The sequence below is a fragment of the Sphaeramia orbicularis genome, chromosome 15 (genome assembly GCF_902148855.1).
Source record: "Sphaeramia orbicularis chromosome 15, fSphaOr1.1, whole genome shotgun sequence".
NCBI classification, from domain to species: Eukaryota; Metazoa; Chordata; class Actinopteri; order Kurtiformes; family Apogonidae; genus Sphaeramia; species Sphaeramia orbicularis.
The window spans coordinates 25,346,273-25,354,449 of record NC_043971.1 but is presented as its reverse complement, the minus strand read 5'-3'; positions in this window follow the sequence as shown (position 1 = coordinate 25,354,449).

Here is an 8,177-nt window from a genome sequence, read left to right as displayed (position 1 = left end):
GACAAACATAAAGATGGATGTTCACAACTACACAAACAAACACACCCCATCACACCCAAAACCTCTAATAGGCCACTTCCTTTGCTCTTCAAACACATTATCAAACACTATTATCAGCATTTTTCTATGTGTGGACAACACACAGGAAGATAAACTCTCATCTGCACTTGATAGCTGAAATCACGGAACATCACACACTGTTAGAAGATGTTACTGTTAGTGTGGGTGATAAGAACTTAACATTCGGAGCTCATCATACAACAAAGTCTAAAATAATGCAGGAAAATACATACGTCACAATAGGAAGATCAGATAACATTATAATACATATATGTGTGTGTGTGTGTGTGTGAGTGTGTGTGTTTGTGCTTTACTGTAAATGTTGTGTTATTTGACTTTTATGATTTAAACACTAGAATAATGACTTTTCTTTTAAAAACAAGTAGATGTTAAAGTTGAACTTGAACATCATTACAGTGAAGAGTTTGAAGCTGCTTCCATTGCCTTTATGAGCAGTAAAACAAACTGTAACACAAAAAGACAGTACTGAACATGAAGTTAATATGGCAAACATGTTAGCAATGTAAACTATTTCAACACAACTATGCGATAAAAATCATGTGTTAGCCACATCTGAAAATGTCTATTTCAGCTGTAAATTGCTTAGAAACCCTTTATTTTTTAACCCTAACATAAGCACCAAGAGAAAATCTAACCTTAACTATGGGAAAGGAATGTCCTGTTCACTAGCAGTCTTGACCACTACTTCTTTCTTCCATTTTCATGTAAAACAAGACACAAAATAGTCACAATTTTGAGCAGAAACTGCCAAGTTTTGTAGATCCTATCTGCTTAGCTCATCAGCCCCTCAGTAAGGCTGCAGGAATTTTGTTATTGTCTCAAAAGGAGAGCAAGTGGAGTCTACATCCAGTAAGTATTTATTATTGGTGTTTATTATCTTAATGGACCCATAAACAGAGATGGATTCTGAAAAACATCATGGCAAACAAATGATGATAAATGAATTAGAATTGTTATTAAAGAGAAGAGAAAAAAAGAAGAAAAAAGTTGTGTCCAGCTGAAGTAAACAGTTTGGCAGCTTGGCTGCATGACTTTGCAGTGTGAAGGTTACCCAAAGAAGGAGATGATTTCAAGATAGCAGAGCACAAGTTCCTCATGAAATGCAGAGTAGATCATAGCTCATTTTAATACCTAAAACTGAGCGGTCAACCACACTGGTCTATAAGTACAGTGTCTCAGAATACAAGCAGTGAAACATTACCATGCCTGAATCACTAATGAAGACAAATGATGTCAATACTGGTTGACTGTTGTCTCCTAGATACAATCTTGGGTTAAAAATGTCCAGAGGATTAAACAGAGAATGGATTTTACAAAAAAGGAATGTTTGTCTACCAGGTCTACTTCAAAACCCTGTCTACACATGACAATACATTCACTTTACAGGTTCTTTCTAGTGTAAGATTTTTAAGTCTGTTGTAAAAATGTACATAAATCAATAAATATGTGTAATGACACTACATTAACAAATCAACAACAACTAATCAGGACTTTTATAATTTATTTTCCAATTCATTTTATTAAAGTATGTAACATGTACATTTAACTTCTGAGTCAGATCATTTCTTAAAAAAAAAAAAAAAAAAAAAAAAAAGCAATTGTAGACACGTGTCACATCATCAGCTCTCAGTATAATCAGCTCTAAATAAAACCACATTTACTCCAACCTAAGTTTAGGTCAGTTGAACCGTGTTGCTTCCTCATGTTGAACTCATCACAAAATAATAAACTCACATGGCCCACACTTGCCTTGTTTTTACGTTTTGGTTTAGCTCATGCACTTTTTAGGTCACAGACACTGAAGTTGGAAATGATGTGAGATTTGACTGTGATGTGGTTTGATGACATACTTAACCCTCCAAGACTCAAACAGCCACTGGCAACCAAAAGCATCTGCTGATCTTAGAGGTTAAATACCTGTTGAAACCCTAATCCTTTCAATACATGTAAATAATTTTGGCAAAATACAGTTTTTCATTTTTTCATGGTCATTACATTTGACCCATTTGGACGTTCAGAGGCTCTGTAGTGAACGTGGATACACCGTTATCTTCATCAACGCTGAATCACCAGTAAAACCAGTGGAGTTGGATATATGATGGTGGATAGAGACACCCGTTTTATATTCAGTTAAAGATATATTTTGCTGAAGAAGTCACTTTTTCTCTGTTTTGACACAACTTTTGAATTTACTCTGAAATTTAAAAAACATCTACATGATGAGTGAAGTGAATATGGGAAAATAATTGATTTACACTGAAAAATGGAAAATTCATAGGGTAATTAGATGATATTAGAATAAATAGGGATAAATCAACTAGGAAAGGTGATATACAATGAAAAATGAATTTGGTACTACTTACAAAGGTAGCACTGGTTGTATAAATAAGGGCTACGTCATTATTGCCATCTTTACTGTTAAGTACAGATCTTATTCTTCAGTACAGCTACAGACTAGATCCACTCTCCTAAAGGGTGCAAAAAAGCTGCATCTCCATAGCTGCAAAAACATACTTAGTCACGCACTCTCTCTTGCTCTTTTGCTTTTATCTTTACCAAAGTTTCAATTCTGGTGTGCTGTGTTTGTCTTCTGAAGGCTGACAAAAGGTGTCTAGAGAAATGGGAGAAAGCAATGGAAATGCCTAGTGATAAAGGAGAAAAAAACAAAAACTGCAAACATTTACAGTCCCAAAGGATATTCAGGAATGAAGGTTCATGCGATGTAACAGTTAAAGAGTAACAGTATGAGATAGATACAGGTAAACCAACAAATGACCGAATCTGGTTTATAATGACAGTTATTCATTTTACAGTTACAAATACACAACTCTGTGACCTCTACATGCCATTTTAACCCATAAAGACCCAGTTCTACTTTTGTATCAGTTCCCAAATGAATTTTTCTCTCTGTCTAAGCTTTCTTAAGTAATTTATCACCATTTATTATAATATTATCTTCTATATTTTGCATTTTTCACTGTAAATCATGCGTTTTCCTATATTTAACTTCCCATAGTTTAATTTAGATGTTCATGAAAACTCAAAGTTAAATTCAAAGGTTATTATCTCAAAACAGATATAACCAAAGAAAGAGTGAGCTTTTCAGCACAATATATCATTAAATGAACATAAACCATGGGTATCCATCCACTGTCATTGAGCCAACTCCATGGGTTTTACTGGTGAATCAGTGTTGTAGAAGATGACAGTGTTTCCATGTTCACTATGGAGCCTCTAAGGTCAAGGTCAAGGTTACTTTATTTGTACCCGTAGGAAGATTTACTTTGCAGTCTAGGTGATTGCCTTGGCATTACAACAACACATACATTGAACATGCAAGACAGGCACTTGATCACACTTACAGACAGGACAAAAAGTGCTCAGTGTTCCACCACTCATCAGTATAGCAGCTTGGATAAGTAAAAGAATAAAATAAATAAGATCAAATAATTAAAAACAAGATGCAATAAAAACACAATAAAAACCAGAAAAGATAAAACCAATCAGGGATAAAAACCAGGATAAGAACATAAAACTTAAAAATTTAAAAATTTGAAGTCACAATAATAATTAATAGAGCAAAGAAATGGAATAAATAACTAACTAAGTTAATAAAGTGCGATGTCACTATTTCTTATTGAGCTCAGTGACGGCGACAGGAACAAACCTATTTTTATAACGCTGTGTCCTGCACCTTGGGACTAAGAACCTCCGTCCAGAGGAAAGGAGTTGAAATTCACCTCGTAAAGGATGGGAGTCATTGTTAAGAACTGATGAAGCCATCCTCTGCACCTGTTTAGTGTACAGGGAGGCGGGACAAGACTGGGACTCACCAATCAGGTGACTGGACCGTCTCACTATTTGATTTAGTGAGTTTCTCTCTGTAACTGAGGTCTGACCGAACCACGCCACCAGATAAAAAGATAAAATAGACTCAATAAAGGAACAATAAAACAAAGTTAAAATGGTTCGGTCAGTGTGGAAGTGTGCCAGTTTCCTAAGGCAGTGAAGGCGCTTTTGGCCCTTTTTACACACAGATCTGCAGTTTTCACTAAAACTCAGTTGAACGTCCAAATGGGTCATATCTGATGACCATGAAAAGATGAAAAACTACATTTTACACCAATTATTTACATGCATTGATAAAATTAGTGGCTCAGCAAATATTAAACATTTTACATCAGTAGATGGTTTTGGTCCCCAATGGTGGTTTGGGTCTTTATGGGTTAAGTCAGATTGCAAGACAGATGTTTGATTTTGTAAAGGTCATATGGGCGATTTCTCAGTACCATATCTGCATTTCTGATTGGACATCACGTACCAAATGATATCTACATAAACATGGAAGCTTGAGTGTGTAGATGAATGTTCAGATATGAATGCATGCAAAGCAGATGTAAGTGGATAGATATAACCCTCATCGGATCTTGTGGCACAGCGGGGAAAGAGAACACGAAGATAGTTTTGATGACTGAACAACATATTTCAACAGAATTTTATTTACATGTATTAATGTAATCTGTGTACTATTTCATTTAGTTCCCATTATGGTGCTGCCTCTATTTTCCACCTCATCAGCCAGAAACGGCATAAAATGTACTGTACCCTGCTTTGAATCTTAGAGCAGAGAGCCAGAGTGACTTGCATCTGTTTTAGGGTGGTAGCCATGTTTGTCTGAGGTTTATATTTAGGTTGCAATTAACCTCCCATTTAAAGCCTTGGGTGTTTAACAGCAGTTGTTAAAGGAACTTAATGAGTAGAGCTGTTGACACGAGCACTGACCATACGGTGCAAAAACAAACAGGTTGAGAAGTCCTACTGTGACGTAGGAGGTTAGCGGGCCAAAGCTCAACTCCACCTCCACGTCTCTCTGCATTTTGTCCACGTCAGTCTGTTTATCCCAACATGCTGAATTCTTTATGAGTTTGTGCACCTAAATGTGTGTCTGCGTGATGAGCTAAATCTGTGTGGTTGTGCATAGATAAAGTGAGGTAAGGGGATTTCCTTTCAACTTACAGAGAAGAGCAACATAGTGAAGCTATATTTGATCTAATTTATATGTAATTAACTGGTGATTTTTCCCTGCTTCTTCCAGTTTTTCTTTTATATTTTATGTACTTTAACACACATTTCCAGTGATATACTGTTAGTTACTGTCAAAAACATTTTATTTATTAAATAATCTCAAAACCAAAAGGGCTCAAACTTAGAGATATTAAACACTGTGGTCAAGCTCAAAACTTTTTCATGCTCACATATATATTACAGCTAGTTTTAAAGGTATAATGGTTGTCCCGAAGAACACAGTCATCGTCATTTGAAATAATATATTTTTTAGAATCTATTAGGGTATCTTTTTGCTCAAGCATCCTATATTTTAGTTGTTATTATTAAATGTGTGAGTTGTAATCAACAAAAATCAATGTTCAGTGCTGATGTGTGTGTGTCAGAGGAGGGCCCAGATTGTGATGACTGTTTTCTTAACCACACACTGACTGAACACTGCCACTATTCATCAAATGCCAACGCACTGTGGAGCCCAGTGGAAAAAGGACCCACAACACATACACACACACACACACACACACACACACACACACACACACACACACACACACACACACACACACACAAAGAGACGTCTGTGCGTTAGAAGTTGGAGATTGAAGAGGAAAAGTTCTGTGAAATTCAGAGGCCAAGGTGTTCTACAAGGCACGTCCACAGGTGAGATAAAAACACAATTAAAACACAACTCTTAGGACGTAAGTTTAATGCTGTGTCTGTGCTCTGTTTTTGCTGTGAGAAGAGCTGCTCATTAAAGCTGCAGTTTTTTGAATTGAACAAAGCTCACTATACATAAAATACTCATGCATGTCTGCAGGAAGACTGATCACAACCATCTGTACAGAGATGGCTCTGAAATATAAGGATATGCAAAGACTGCTGGAGTAAACTGCCAGAGTAAAAGAGGTACAGTAGCACCACCATGTGGACAAATGAAAATGTTGCTTTTACTGACCTGGAATGAAATGTTTATGGAGATAGATAGCGTATGTCTTAACAGTTGGCTTTATTTTTACCCTACAGCCCAGCAAGTAAGGTATTTCTCCTCTGTATTTGTAGGGTCCATACAGCATTAAGCAAATTCTTGACTACCAAAATATTGGACCCTATAGCATGAATCTATACATTTTATAGTGAAAAGTGAGTTTGGGTTACGGTAAAGTGGGTGGGAGAATGGAAACAGAACTTATGAATGGATGCACTGATGCACTTTTTTCCCCATACAGAGTTTGCATCCCCTCTTTGTTTCTTTTAGGTTTATATTCAGTCTTCAATCTTTTCATTATCATCTGTTGCCACATTAATTTTTAAATATTTCTGTGGGCTTTTATCGTGACTGAATAACAGCTGAATTTATGGCAATAAGCACACTTTTCTTTGGTACCTTAGAAATGCAACTATGTTCCTAACACTCTCCTGGAAACTGCAATATCTGCCAAAAACGTGTAGATATTGTACTTATAGATATATGTTATGTTAACTATGTGCACTATTAACTTACTTATAGTCAGTAATGTAATTAAAGGGTGCTTCTAAAGGGTTTATTTTATGAGGCTAGCATTAAATATATAGGGACATGTATGTGGGATGGAATATTGCCACAGAACTAAAGCATATATAGCCTAAACTAATTTGCAAAGTGAGTGGATGAATGAATGAATGAATGATTTATTTATTTATTTATTTTAAAAATTGGATAGTTTGTATTAATGACCATTTACATGTAAATACGAGAGATTACAGCCATATGGCTAATTTCCATATCAAGTCCCACTGGCAGGTAAAAAAAAAAAAAACATCTTACAGATGACACCATATCATAACTGAAGTAAAATTTATGAAAAGAAAAACAAGCAACAACACAGTGCACACAAACAGACAAAAACAGGGACCAAGGCAGCCACCAAGAAAAAATCGATCAAAGTTTGCTCATGAATTATATTAAAACTAGAAAAGCACTCAGAGAGCGCAGACCTCCGCCAAGGCTGATCAGTGCCCCCCCCCCCCCCCCCCCCCCCCCCCCCCCCCCCCCCCCCCGTGGCCCCCCCACGCCAAGGAGGTTATGTTTTTGCCAGCCCCCCCTGGCCCCCTGGGGGGCTGGCTACTGATCAGCCCCCCCACCCCCGATCACCACCAAAATGTAATCATTTCTTCCTTATCCCATTTCCAACAAACCCTGAAAATTTCATCAAAATCTGTCCATAACTTTTTGAGTTATGTTGCACACTAACGGACAGACAAACAAACAAACAAACCCTGGCAAAAACATAACCTCCTTGGCGGAGGTAAATATCCCATTGTTGCTATTTCACATGATTATATTATAAACATCCCATTGTTGCTATTCCACATGATTAATAGCAAGTCTGTCCGTAGGTCGGCTTTTAAAGGACATAAAAGTCAACATAAGAATAATAAGAATATAATAAAAATGAAAGTAAAAAATTAAGACCAAATAAAGATGCCTTTTTATTATATTGACTATACTATACTACACTATACTATACTATACTATACTATACTGTGTTGACTGTTGTGGAGAGATGCACAGTAGGTAAGGTGAAGGACAGCTGCAATGGGACACTAACCTAATTAAAATGCAGGATATAGAGGTATAGATGCCCGCTGCCATCAGACTCTCTAACACCTCAGTCTGATGATTCATGGACTGATGATTGCTTGTTCATTCATTCTCTCAGGGGATCAATACAGTGAATGTGTGTCTGTATCTGTATCTGTATTGGGTTGTCCAGTTTCCTCTACAGATCCTTGCCTTGTCTCTGTCTCCTGTCACGTTTCCTTTTCCAGATTTCTCCTTGGCTCCCTGCCGTCCAAGGCTCTTAGGTAGATGGATGGAGGGAGACAGGAGACAGATGGAGAAAGGTGCTCTGGCATGAGGTGAAGACTTGTAATGGCAGCACTGAACAACCGCAGTAAATGGATTAACACAGTCGGCTCTTTTATGAATCCGCCCTCTCTACTTTCATCTGTCAAAGCCAACCAAGCTGAACTAAGGCCAGGTTTCACTTCAC